The 14,868-nt window shown below is 38.1% G+C and overlaps 1 protein-coding gene across 2 annotated transcripts in view; it reads left to right on the top strand.

Moving 5' to 3' along the window:
* LOC127655851 (uncharacterized) overlaps nucleotides 1-14,868 on the top strand; it is a 68,004-nt gene that overhangs the window by 41,257 nt on the left and 11,879 nt on the right. For both annotated transcript variants that reach the window (XM_052143869.1, XM_052143868.1), the window contains one exon: nucleotides 200-301. The gene's annotated coding sequence lies outside the window, so the exon portion shown is untranslated. The remainder of the gene's footprint in view (nucleotides 1-199; nucleotides 302-14,868) is intronic.

Raw genomic sequence — 14,868 nt, 5'->3', positions numbered from 1 at the left:
AATTAGGAGGGAAGAGTGGTGAAGAGAGAAGCAGACACAGTGTGGAAATTCAGAGTTAGTTTACTGAAATAGAAAAAAGGCTGAAAGGAATGGAACCAAAAGATGTGTAGAATTATTTATTTGTTTAGCATAATCTATGATTGTCATAGGCTGTTGTAGCCCCTTCCACCACTGCCTCACCACTTTTCTCTGTCTACAGAAAAAAGGAGCTCCCAGACCCTTCTGGGATGCAGAAACTGGGTCATCTACAGTATCCACCCACATATCACAGCAGGAAACATCCTTGAACCCAAATTCATAGGTAATGACTAATTTATTAAATTTTTGACCCAGCTTCTTTTTTTTTATTATTATTCCCCCCCAAGCTGATAAGTTGATTTTTTTGTGTGGGCTGATAAGTTGATGTCTTTGTGTGGGCATTTTGCCTAGGTATTAGTAATCTTTTGACAAACTTTTTGTTCCCCCCATGTGTACATTTTTACCTAATTTTATGTTATTGTTTATATTGCTTTTAACATGTCTTGAATAGTCTTTACCCTTTTTACATGTATTCATTGACATGTATTTTCATGTTTCATATTTCATATTTTCAAATGCTTTATATAAATTTTACTTTCCTGACATATTGTCATATTGTTTTTGATGCAAAACAGTAATAATTCAGATGGTATCAGAGCTCTTATGGTTCATTCTATTCAATTAATAAGGCTGTACAGTTAGAAACAGACTTTATCAGGAGTCTGTGTATATAACACTATTTACATATCATTATTTTAAAAGACATCTAAATCAGTGGCTTGATGCTCTGTTACAAAGGGCTTATTGTTTGAGTACACTTTTACCTTCTGAGTTGATCTCTGTACAGATGTTTATATGGCCAGTCAGTGGTTTAACCTGCACCATAGTCAGATATGTTGTTGTAACGTTTGAAGGAAGAAAGTCAAGAAAGCTGGATCCAGGTGCGGCTAGTGTTTTTAATGAAACTATAAATAAATACAAATAACAGTTAGACACAGGAACAAATCAAACATCCATGATGGGAAACTGAAACATAAACAAGAACAAGTTGAACACGGGTGAAGAACAGGGTCAAAACACATTCAACAACTGACAACCAATGATACAAACAACAGGGCTTAAATACACAAAGGATAATGACACACAGGTGAGAACAATGAAGTGCTGTTGGCAGTGATGAGGGCAGGGAATTATGGGGAGTGTAGTCCGGGACAGATGGCAAGGGAGAAACACAGGGCAGACAACAGGGAATCGTGACAGTTGTATATGGCCTCACTCAAACACCCAACACAAATTTGTTTAATGTGAGTGCTATTGTCCATAGACAGCAGTGTTTAGGCTTGAACTCAATACATGTTTGAAGTAACCATAAGCTGTCCTGTAAAATATTTTCTCAATTATTTGATGCGAGTGTCTGTAAATTATTATACTAGAGGTGATATGTGACACTTGTTGTAGGGAATTTCCTCAGATGTTAAACTGCATAACTTATTTACCTGTGTGTAAATAAAAAAAACTATTAGCATTGTAAAAAACTTGCATCATTAGCATTGCGAAAGATTTAAATCAAGTCTAGAATAACTTGATGTAATAACAGAAAATATAAATACAATGTTCTCTAGCAATCTTGATAGTGAGCACCCCCCATCCCCCCCCCGTCTAAAAACAGTGTCTCATAATTTTCCTCATGAGCAACTTCAATCCTTTGCTGTCATAGGTCATGAAGAGCTAACACAACTTGTACAAAAATGAAAAGCCACAACATGTACTGTATGTTAGATCCAATACCAACTAAGCTCTCAATATAGGTATTCCCTGTAATGTCAGAACCTCTTCCTAATATTAACTCCTCGCTATCCTTAGGACATGTCCAAAGAAACTGTAAAATGGCAGTTATGAAACCGCTTCTTAAGATGCCACAGCTTGATCCTGGAGAAATGGCTAATGACAGACCAATTTCAAATCTACCATTTATGTCAAAAATACTAGAAAAGGTAGTGTCCTCCCATCTATGTTCATCTCTACAGAGAAATGGAATATATATATGAACAATGTCAGTCAGTATTTAGGCCCAATCACAGTACAGAGACAGCACTTATCAGTTACAAATGACTTGCTCTTATCATCTGATTGCAGCTGCATTTATCTTCTAGTGCTTTTAGATCTTAGTGCTGCCTTTGACATGATAGATCATGATATTCTGTTGAATAAGCAAGAGAATTACTTTGGCATTAGCGAGCTTGCATTAGCATGGTTTAGGTCCTATTTATCAGACCACTACCATTTTGTATGTGTAAATGAGCAATTGTCAAGTCAAACAATTTATTTATGGAGTGCCACAGGGATCAGTTTTAGGGCCTCTGCTTTTCTCCTTATACATGCTTCCCCTGGGAGATGTTAACAGAAAACATGGAATAAGTTTCCAATGTAATGCCTGCACTGTTACGATACCCAACTTTATATTTTTCTGAACCCAATGAAAATTCACAATTCTCCAGATTAGCAGAGTGTATCAATGAAATCAAAGATTAGACAGCCAGAAATTTCCTTCTACTCAATTACGACAAAACAGAGGTACTAATTATTGGACCAAAAATAAGCCACTAAAATATATTTGATTCTAGGTGTTATATTTGATACCAAACTGTCCTTTGAAAACCAAATTTTCAATGTTTGTATTACAGCATTCTTCCACCTCAGAAATACTGCTAAGGTACAAAAAAATGTTTTTCTTGCTGATGCAGAAAAACTAAATTATGCATTCATGACCTCAAGAAAAGATTATTGTAATGCATTACTGTGAGGATGTCCAGCAAGTTCAATAAATAAACTTCAATAGGTTCAAAATGCAGCTGTCAGAGTGCTGATTACAACCAAGGAATATGATCATATTAGCCCAATTTTATCATTGTTACTTTGTCTACCTGTTAAATTTCATATTCATTTAAAAATTCTGTTAACTTTAGCTTGTTAATAATTCAAAGAATATCAAAATCCACAAAAGGAGGTAGATCCTTTTCATATTTGGCTCCTAAACTTTGGAATAGTCGCCCTAACACTCTCCTGGATGCAGACACACTCAGTTTTGGACTAAAGGCTCATCTATTTAGACAGGCATACACCTAATTTAACCAGAAACATCTATCATGACTCAGCATAAAATTGAATGCCATCTACGCTAATATTATTTGATTTGTTTCCATGTCTCAACCTCGGGATTCATACCAGAGCCGGCCAGATTCAACTACAAGGAATATAGTCCTGCTTGGTGTTGGACTCCACTGCTACATGTCGCTGAATGATAATGACAAAATACAGCTTGTGCTAGCAAGACATCACGTCAGTCTTTTGACTTAAGAGGATGAACTGATGCCAACTCCATCTGTAAGATATGGGATACTTCATATGCCATTGTCTGAACCTTGGACTTAGTACAGACCTCACTGAAATTACCAGCTGGTTGAACTGCGATGCACCTCACTGATCTCGGCCTGCATCACCTTGGTCTAATGATGGAATACACTCTCTTGAAATGGAATACATTTTATTGCAAACAAAAGCCTTCATCAGTGAACTAACAAAGGTCAATGCATCTATGTGAACTTCTGCAGTTAATCCAGGATGGACTTCAAAGATATTAGACATTAATCTTAAAGTTCATAATATAATTTTTTTTTTAAACACTGGCCCTTAACGCTTAATTTACTATTTTTAAACCATGACTTGCACTGCACACAAATAACTAATAATGGCATTATATTCTTGATGTTAGCCAGAGGGGAACTGGCCCCTACAGTGAGTCTGTTTTCTCCCAATTTTATTTTTCTCCATTAATCAACATCATTTTACTTGATAAGCTTGATAACATTATGCAAACAGTTTAGATTGACAACATTGTAAAGTATACTGTATTGTCCCCGAAGTGAAATTTGTTTTGGATTTCATGTTGCTGGATAGACGAAATAAGAGAAAACACATCACAAAAGCATCAAACATTACAACACAGACACACATAGTACATAAAAATAACATATCATCAAGCTAAACTGCTATTAAACATTCACACAGATACAGGTACAAATGCCCATGCCTAAATCTGCCACTGGACGTGACATTGGTTTTCAAAGAGAGTGATTTAAAGGATGTCACATATGCTTTTGCTGTACTTATGGGGCTTCTTATCAGTTACCCAAGACGTTGAAATACACATGATTTGAGGTAATCCAAAAAATTGTCATAAAGTTGTAATGCAATCTCAAACATTTTGATGTTTCACTATATTTGTGGGGACATTTTCAAAAATTTGTCTCACACAAAACTAAAGCCAACAGGCTATACAGATATGCTTTGTGTCTTATCCAGAGAATGCAGTAACGTTTTCTGTTGTAAACTTAAAATAAACTTGAATGTTAATATGCACTCTTATTGTTATGATGGTTTATTTGTGTCACACCAGTCATGCAAGAATAGCTAGACAGAGGGCTTTGTCATGTTAGACATTGACGTCATGTTAGGTTGCCACATGGCGTCGTCGCGTAGGTCACCTACTGTGTAAGACGCTCAAAGCACAAGACATTCAGTCAGACGTTCGGTTGGTCAGACGCGTTCCCGCCATATGTAGATAGGTACTCACCACTGCTGACATGGAGCACCCCACAAGCCTTGCAGTTTCAGAGATGCTCTGACCCAGTCATCTGGCCATAACAATTTAGGCCTTGTCAAAGTCGCTCAGGTCTTTACTCCTGCCCATTATTCCTGCATTCAACACGTTGACAACGAGAACTGATCGCTTACCATCTAATTTACGCAGACCTTGACATGTGGCCTTATTAGGAGATGATCAAAGTTATTCATGTCACCTGTGAGTGATCATAATATTTTGGCTAATTGGTGTAAACATCTGGACTGGTTCAACACTTGTCTACTTACCACATAGAATGGCAGTGAGTACGAGCCAGCATGCTCGCATCTATTTTCATTCATTTCTGGATTTTTTTCTTTCATGTTCCAGGCATGGGTGAATTACGGACCGGGCCAGTGCCTAGGGGCCCTTAACCACCAGGGGCCCGAGGCCCATCAACTATGAAAATAAATGTTTGTATTTGCTCAAATACAGGTAGTAGCCTACCTGTTCCATCTGCAAATAGAAATGCACTTATGTAAAAGTCTCACAGACTGAGTGTTTACAATTATTTGACTGACAAGGCCCCTTCTATGAAGAGCTGGCTAAAGTAAATTAGTACCAATTAAATATATTACATGTATATTTCACTCTAATACATTTTAAAACCATTTTTAAACTATTTTGAACTTTGGTATCAAAGGTATTATGTTGAATGTATTTAAATGACTAGGACTATATACACCATCACACTGGAACCAAGTAAGATAGTGCATATCGTGTTTCTAAGAAAATGTGTGCTGTTGCTTTACAGGATGTAAGAAAAAAAAATCTTCTGATTAACTTAAAATCCTTCATAACTACTTTTGAAAACTTTTCTGTTAAGTTAAACAGTACATTATTTCAAATCTATTATTTTTGGCATCTTTTGAATTTCTCACCTCAAAAAATAGTGTAAAAAGGGACTTACATGTTATCAGTACTGTGTATGTTGTGTAAAAATGTGTATTGTGTATAAAATTAATTTAATAAGTTGTTGAGATACTGCTTCCATCATACCATGACATGTTAAAACTCACTGTGCAGAACAATGCAATTCATCTTCTCTCAGGCTCTAAACTTGGAATTGTCATGATGTTTGGTCACTAATCAATCATAGAACTTCTTTTGGATCCTTTTGTGTGCATTTGACTAATGCTCAAGAATCAGTCTTTAGTTTCATATACAACAGAGGAAATAAAATAATTTACTAACCACCTTTGCGATGTGTGATTGAGGCAGGTAAAGGAAAGTACAAAAATAAATATAAAAATGGAATTAATGTCTCTGACAGTTTTACACTAATGCTTATCATCAGCATGCATCAGTGACTGACTGTGTCATACCTGTTGTGTCATAAATAGCTGAAATCTCTCTGCTTAACTCTTCATTTATCTTCTTCATCATCTCACGCTCCTCGTCCTCTCTCAGGGCAGCTATCTGCCTCTCTGTGTCTTGGGTACGGTTTTTATGCAACTGAGTGAAAAAATAATATTTTAGACAACCAACTTGCAAGAGTTATTTAAGTGCTAAGGATCTCAATCAAAACTTACACACAAAGACACCAGATTTATTGTGTAGACGGCAGAACACTTCAGATCCTAATGAAGCTGTCTGGTTCTTGTCCTTTAGGAATGTGTAATACACATGCAACTAGTCCTGGTGTCAACATCAGACTGACTTTATTTACTTGTACCCGGTTCTACCAACAGAGGTCACCACAGTCACATTAACATCAACACTGGTATTAAAGTGACCACGTACAACTCTACATCCCCTTTCTTCTAGAGAATGTAAATAAAATTAACACAGCCACACAACAAATAACCGAAACAAAACACATACTAAATAGGCCACCTACAAAACAGAAGGTGACACAAACATAGAAAGTATAGTGAAGTATGGGCCAACTAGGTAGGTTCAATTAACGAAGGACCACTAGATATAATTTCTACCTTTTGATCTCAGCTTAATTTTTTAGCCAAGTACTGAAATAGTCCTGATAACGCTGACTGGGTTGGCTGACTCTGCCTGCTCGAGTCACCACCAACTGTCTCTCAGATGAGTCAGCAGTACTGACCACTGGTGTGATATTAGGAGGTGTAGGTGGCAGGTTAGCATTTTGGGCAGTTTCTCTATCGGATACTACTGGTGAGGTGGACCTCAGTGGCATGTCCTCCTCAGAGCTTGTCGTTGGGTTTTCATCAACCCGGTGGTGATGTCGCCTGTTCCTGATATATTCCTTTCCTTGTGATGCTATCACGTAGCAGTTAGGCTGCTGAGCTGGGCCTACCACTCTTGCCACCTGATCAAAACCACATTTAGTTTGTACTCTGACTGTCTGGCCTGGTCTTAGTGTGGATAGGCGGTGAGCACCACGGTCATGATACACTTTCCCCTCATTGTGTTTGAAAATGGCTGGAGCCACATTGACTTGGATGGCAGGCCTGAGCATGTCTGAGGTTGCTGGCAGGAAGGTCCTGGTTTGCCTGGACATAAGGCGCTGAGCAGAGGAAGGGAACCCATCACGGGGAATATTGCGAGTGTGGAGAATGGCTGCATGGATGTCTGTGCCATCACGGTGGCACTTCTCCAGCAGGTGCTTGGCAGATCTTACTGCACGCTCAGCAAGACCGTTAGATTGTGGGTAATACGGACTGCTGCGGATATGTTTAAAGTCCCATGCCTGTGAAAAGTCTGCAAAGTCCCTTCCAGTGAACTGGGTCCCATTATCAGTCATGAGGGTGTGGGGCACACCATGTGTTGCAAAGTGTCGCTTCAGCTTTGCAATGACCGTGTTGCTGGTCATGTTAGGGAGGTAATCCAGCTCAAACCACCCTGAGTAGGAGTCCACCAAGACTAGATGCATTTTGGCACACCACTCAAATATATCAGCTGCAGTAAATGACCACGGTAGTTTAGGGATGTCATGGAGTTGCATTGGTTCCTTTGTGTGGTGCGCTGTCAAGGCGTTGCACGCAGCACAACGAGACACCTCTCTTTCTATATCAGTGTACATTGAGGTCCAGTACATAGTCTCTCGAGCTCTGCGTTTGGTGGCTTCAATCCTGGGATGGCCCTGGTGTAGCTGACCAGCATAAAACATTTGTAGTGCCACAGGTATTATGAACCTTTGCCCACGCAGGATTAGTCCATCCTCTAACGTCAATTCTTCCTTCATGGAGAAGAACGGACGCAACTGTTGCGGCAGTTCCTTGGAGGTGCTGGGCCAGCCATGCACGATGACTTCAGATAGCTGCTGGCAGGTGGCGTCACTCTTTACTGCATTTCGTAACTCATCGGTACGACGTGAGGAGAGCACCTGAACAGTCATCACTTCTAGTAAGTCATCAGTAAGTGGGGGCTCAGACTCAGGTAAGTGTGCACGTGACAACGCATCTGCAACAAACAGTTCCTTGCCACGCTTATACATTACATCCAAATCGTAACGTTGCAACTTTAGCATCATACCCTGCAGACGTGGTGATGCAGTGTGCAGTGGTTTCCTCAGGATAGTGATGAAGGGGCTGATGATCCGTTTCAGCAGTGACAGGGCGCCCATAGATGAAATCATGAAATTCTTTAGCTGCAAAGACCAGTGCTAACATTTCTTTTTCAATCTGAGCATATCTGGACTCAGTTGGTGTGAGAGCACGTGATGCGAATGCCACTGGCCTCCCGTCTTGGAGGCACACTGCCCCAAGACCGTGTTGGGAAGCGTCTGCTGATATAACTACTGGCTTTGATGTGTCAAAAAACTGCAGCACAGGAGGATTAGTCAGTGCCTGCTTCAGTTTGCCAAAAGCCGCATCATGGGTGTCAAGCCAGTGCCATTCTACGTCGTGGTGTATCAGCTGTCTCAGGGGGCCAGTTATGTCACTGTACTGGGAAATGAATTTGGATAGATAGTTTGTCATGCCCAGGAACTGCTGTAGGGCCTGTTTGTCCTGTGGCCTCTCCATCTCGCAAACGGCCTTGATCTTCTCCGGATCTGGCTTAACACCATCAGCGGTTAACAGGTGTCCTACATAATGTACACAGTTGACTCTGAATTTACACTTGTCAGGATTGAGCTTTAGGTTGATGGCACGGATCCTGTTCAAAACCTGTGTTAGGCGTTCATCATGTTCTAGTGATGTACGTCCCCAGATGAGGATGTCATCGACCACGATCTCGCAAGGTTGTCCTGCAAATAACTGTTCCATCACATTTTGGAAGACCTCGCTGCCTGTGCATATACCGTATGGCATTCTCAGGAATCTATATCGGCCATAAGGTGACATGAATGTTGTGAGCTTGGAGGATGCACGGTCAAGGGGTATTTGCCAAAACCCACACTTGGCATCTAAGATGCTAAATACTTTTGCACCGGGCATGTCTGCAATTATTTGGTCAATGGATTTGAGCGGGTGACGGGGTCTGAGGAGGGCCCGGTTTAGGTGCACTGGGTCAATGCAGAGTCACACTGTTCCATCTTTTTTTTCCGCTGCAACCATGGCAGACACCCATGCTGTTGCGTCGTTTTCTGGTGTAATTACACCAAGGGCAGTCATCCGGTCCAGCTCCGCTTTGACCTTATCATTCATGGCAATGGGGATCCTGCGGGGAGCACATATTGTGGGGACAACAGTGTCATCTAGTCTCATATGATATATCACAGGCAATTTACCAATGACATTAGTGTCAAAAAGGTCTTTGTACTCCAGTATCTCTGGAGCTTCGTGTTGCAACATGTGGATGTCAGGTCCAAGACGAATGAGACCAATAGCAATACTGTCTTGTAGTCCCAATATGGGTTTTACATCTCTATTGACCACATGAAACTTGAACTGTCCCTGTATACAATGCAGTGTTACAGTGCCATCAGTTTTAATTGACTCACCTCCATAAGCCACTAGATTGACCTTTTCATTTGGATCCACATGCTGTGTGGTCAACTGCATGCAGCAGTTTTCTAGGCAGTACATTACATTTGGCACCAGTGTCCACTTTTACCTTCAGTTGTCCATTTCCGTTCTTCAATGCAAGCGTAGCGAAGATTTCCCCCTTCTGTGCGGGTGTGAGTATAGTATCACAGTAGAAAGTATTAACAAATTGATTGTCTAGTTCAGTGGTCAATTCGTTTACTCTACCCCTTTCTCTTCTTCTGTATGGAGTGGGGGCTTTGGGGTGAACTGTGGCCTGCACCGGTGCGGAGCGACAACACCTAGCAAAGTGATTAAGTTTTCCACAATTATTGCATGTTTTATTGAGAGCAAAGCATTTGCTGCGGTCAGGTGAGTGCTGGCCATTACAATTGCCACAGCGAGCCTTCTGAATTGAGCACACTTCAGCTTCCTTATGAAGTTCCTTAGAGCTTTTCTCTGACTGTTCATGGAGCATGCTGATGCTAACTGCCAGTTCGAGTGTAAGATTCTTTTCACGTAATAGTTGTTTGCGGAGTGTATCGCTCTGTATTCCACAGACAATACGATCCCTAATCAGTTCGTCACAAAGCGCGCCAAAATCACATTTCTTAGCCAGTATTTTTAAAGTGGAGACATATGCCTGAATAGACTCACCATTTGCCTGACAAGTGGTGTTAAAAACATGTCTGTCCATAATGACGTTTTTCGCTGGCAGACATAATTCAGCAAACTTTACCAGTAGAGTCTCTGGTTCTTCGTGATTTTCTCCCTCTCCATAAACAAAGGATTCCGACTTTACAACAGCCTCCGGGCCGGCTAGATTCAGTAGCGTGTAGGCTTGAACTTTCTTGGATTTATCCGATAGTCCTGCGTTGCAGTAGATTATCCATTCTTTCTCAAATTTCTGCCAGTTGTCGGCAGTGTTGTCATCAAAAACTAGTGGGTCGATGCGACGGAGTCCTTGAGCCATTATCAAACACTTCTGACACTATGGAATGATATTCCGGACATTATTCAAAAGGAATTGCAAATTGTATTTGCAATTGCGTTTTCAATTTGTGGACGCATAAAATGTGACATAATCCAAACGCAATTGCAAATCGCGCATTATGGTTTGCATTTTCGTTTAGCTTAACGCACAGTGACTGCCAAATTTCAAATGGAAAAGCAAAGTCCGTTTGCAACTGTGTTTCCCATATCTTACGAGTTTTGGCCCTGTCATATTTAAATAGCAATTTCAATTACCACGTCTGCTTTTTCACTTTCTCAGCGTCGCGTATGTAGCCAGCCAAAACTCAAATGGAATACTATTTTTTTTTTTTTTTTTTTTATTGCAATATTAACAAACAGAACAAGACGATACATACAAGAAATATAAACAATCTTTCAAAACAAAAGAGAAATTATGGTTCAGAATACATTAAGAGAGGAAATGTGAAATTTAAATATATTCAACAATAGTCTAAAAAGAAAAAAGAGTAAGAGAAGAAAGAAGAAAAAAAAAAAGAAGAAGAGGGCACAAAAGAAAAAAAACATTAAGAGAGAATATTAAACATGGCACTAATTCTGGATGTTTTCATTGCTTTCTTGTTAACAGAAGTTGAAATTGTATTTAAATACATCTTCAATTCTTCTTTGAAAAAGCTAAAGTGGGGTTTACTTTTCATATATTTACATTTATGGATATGAAACTTTCCAATATATAAAAGAAGGTTTATACAAAAACATGCATTAATTAGATTCTTGTCTTTAACATAAAATCCAAAAAGAATGTGTCTATATGATAAAGAAAAGTTACATAAAACCTTTTGGACAATCAGAGCATCAATATTGTTCCAGAAAGACCGAGTAAAAAGACATTCCCAAAACAAATGATCAACAGTTTCAGAGGAGGCTTCACAAAAGAGCAGGAAGTATCAATATCATTTCTAAATTTCTTTAAAAAGTATTTAACTGGATAAAATCTATGAATAATTTTATAGGATATTTCTTTAACTTTATTAGTTAGAAAGAATTTCTGAGGAAGTGACCAAACATATGACCATTTAATATCATCAAAAAGGTTATTCCAATAAGAAATGGAGGAAGCAATTGAAGTAACAGGGTCCAAAAATAATGACCTAATTTTATAATTGGATTTATGTATTGAAAAACAATTAGAACCAACCACAGTAGATTCAGGGCTAGGGGGAGAAACAGAAGTCACTGTAGCACTATTATTGTTTCTAAACAGCATACAGATTTCCAAAGAGATGGCCTTGAAAACTATATTAAATTCTTTACTAGATACTGGGAATTGGTATCCTGAAACAAAATCGGAATAATTAAATAAATTACCTTCACTATCAAAGAGCTGGTTTACTAATATCACCCCATTATTGAACCAGTTTTCAAGAAATAAAGATTTCCACTTATGAAGAATATTACAGTTGTTCCAAATTAAAAAATTGTGTGGCGAGAAATTATGCTTGTAAATAAGTTTCCAAGCCATAAGCATCTGCTGATGATAATTGGAAAGTTTGACAGGAAGTTTACTAATTGAATAATTGCACATTAAAAGAAAATGTATACCTCCTAATTGAGAAAAAATATATCTTGGGATTATACTCCAAATAGAAGATTGATTGTGAAGGAAACGTTTAAGCCAATTAATTTTCAAGGTATTGTTAAGAGAATCAAAATCAATGAAATTTAAGCCACCTTTATTATAAGAATTCAAAATAACTGATTTTCTAATACTCAAATGGAATACTAATTCCCTTAGTATTTCCATTTCCGATGTCTTACACAGAAACCTGTCAATCAGGGTCAAGGGTGGGATTATGCTATGGGGCGTGTTTGTCTTGGGAAGTGACGTCACTCACAGTCGACGGTCAAGAGGTGATGCCCTGAACAGACGCCGGTTTATCAAATCATATCAAATCAAATCACTTTATTGTCACACTACCATGTACACAAGTGCAACATAGGTGAAATTCTTGTGTGCAGTTCCGAGCAACATAGCAGTCATGACAGTGACGAGACATATACCAATTACAGTAAACAACATACTTACACAACACAATTTACAAATCAAATGTACACATACTTACACAACACAATTTACAAATCAAATGTACACATACACAACACAATAATTATATACAATGTACAGTAAACAATACACACAATATACAATACAATAAGTAGGAGTATATGAAATATATATATATATATATATGAAGTAGTATATTGAGGAGAATATGTTGACAGTCCAGTGTGAGATTATAGATGAATAAAGTGCAGTGCTAATTATTGATCCTGATAGACTGTGAGTGATGTCACTTCCCAAGACAAACATGCCCCATAGCATAATCCCACCCTTGACCCTGATTGACAGGTTTCTGTGTAAGGCATCAATGAAAATACTAAGGGAATTAGTATTCCATTTGAGTTTTGGCTGGCTACATACACGACGCTGAGAAAGTGAAAAAGCAGACGTGGTAATTGAAATTGCTATTTAAATATGACAGGGCCAAAACTCGTAAGATATGGGAAACACAGTTGCAAACGGACTTTGCTTTTCCATTTGAAATTTGGCAGTCACTGTGCATTCGCTTAAACGAAAATGCAAACCGTAATGCGCGATTTGCAATTACGTTTGGATTATGTCACATTTTATGCGTCCACAAATTGAAAACGCAATTGCAAATACAATTTGCAATTCCTTTTGAATAATGTCCGGAATATCATTCCATATCTGACACCATGTAGAGTGTCGTGTAATACACATGCAACTAGTCCTGGTGTCAACGTTAGACTGACTTTATTTACTTGTACCCGGTTCTACCAACAGAGGTCACCACAGTCACATTAACATCAACACTGGTATTAAAGTGACCACGTACAACTCTACAAGGAATGATTCACAAAGATTCTTCAACTCAAAGTTACAAGGAGGATCAGATTTAGAGGATATTCTCTTATGCGCAGAGCAGTTCAGGACCGCAGCAGACAGGTTTACAGACATTCAGACTACATGACAACACGGCGAAGATATCGCAACACACGAGAGATCCTCCTCCGATAGATATAGGGTTTAGAAGTCATATCATCACAAGTTTCTCTTCTCTTTTTAATATATATCAAAATAAATCAGAAGTATTAACTCAGGGGTATAACTCTACCAAAAAACAAACAAACAAAAAAAAAAAAAAAAAAAAACTGACAAACAAAAATAGGCCCAAAACAGTTGTGTGGGCCTTGAGCCAAAAATCTAATTTTTTTTTTTGTAATTTTTTGAATGTTAAATTATATATCTCAGTTTGTAAATAAGTTAGCTTTGAAATTTTTGTTTTTGTTTTGGTACCCTTGTAACTGAATACAAATATGTGTTGATATGAGAAAGCATTTAAAAGCTACACGAATAATTTAACCTAGTGTCCAAAAAGATCTCCACTTTTTCAAAAGCCTCTCATAACAAATAAAACATAATTATTGTATACATAAGAACTAATTACAAATACAAATACACCAATCAGCCACAACATTAAAACCACCTTCCTAATGTGTAGTTCTCCCTCGTGCTGCCAAAACAGCGCCAACCCGCATCTCAGAATAGCATTCTGAGATTATATACTTCTCACCACAATTGTAACAACGGCACAATATTGTTTTGTGAAAAACACTGTGGAAATAAACTGAAACTGGAATAAGATTAATCAGAAACAGGCATGCAAGCTCTGTAGCATCATCTGCTGGGAATACTGTAAAACATTTCAGATATACTGTTCAAAATACTGTAAAATGCTACAGAAATAAAATGTTAATTGATTAAAAAATATTAACAGTAAAATATACAGTAAAAAGTTGCAATATATTTTAAAAGACAATACAGCAGTTTTTACAATAAAATGATGTAAAAATTACATTATTTAAATATAAAAAGTAAGATTTTCCTGTGAAATTAACGGTAAAAAGAACAAGAAAGTGCATGTACTTTTTACAGTAAATTATTGTTAAAATTACAGTAAAAAACAGTAATCGGGCATTCCCACAATTCCCTGCATGACCCATTACATTTCATTATATTTTATGGGAATAGTTATGTTTCATCATATTTTTTATATCAGTTACGTACACTGGGGTGTTCTGTGTTATATTTTATGTAATTTAGTTAATGTTTACTGTGTTATTTAAGTCTCACATGTGTTACCATGATGGTGTTTAGTGTTTGTGTGAGTGACACTGAGCACTGTCTCTAAATGTTTATTGGTCAATGCTCCTGGAAAAGTCACTTCTGAT

Source organism: Xyrauchen texanus, chromosome 15 (genome assembly GCF_025860055.1).
Source record: "Xyrauchen texanus isolate HMW12.3.18 chromosome 15, RBS_HiC_50CHRs, whole genome shotgun sequence".
NCBI lineage: Eukaryota > Metazoa > Chordata > Actinopteri > Cypriniformes > Catostomidae > Xyrauchen > Xyrauchen texanus.
This window is presented reverse-complemented; position numbering and strand designations above follow the sequence as displayed.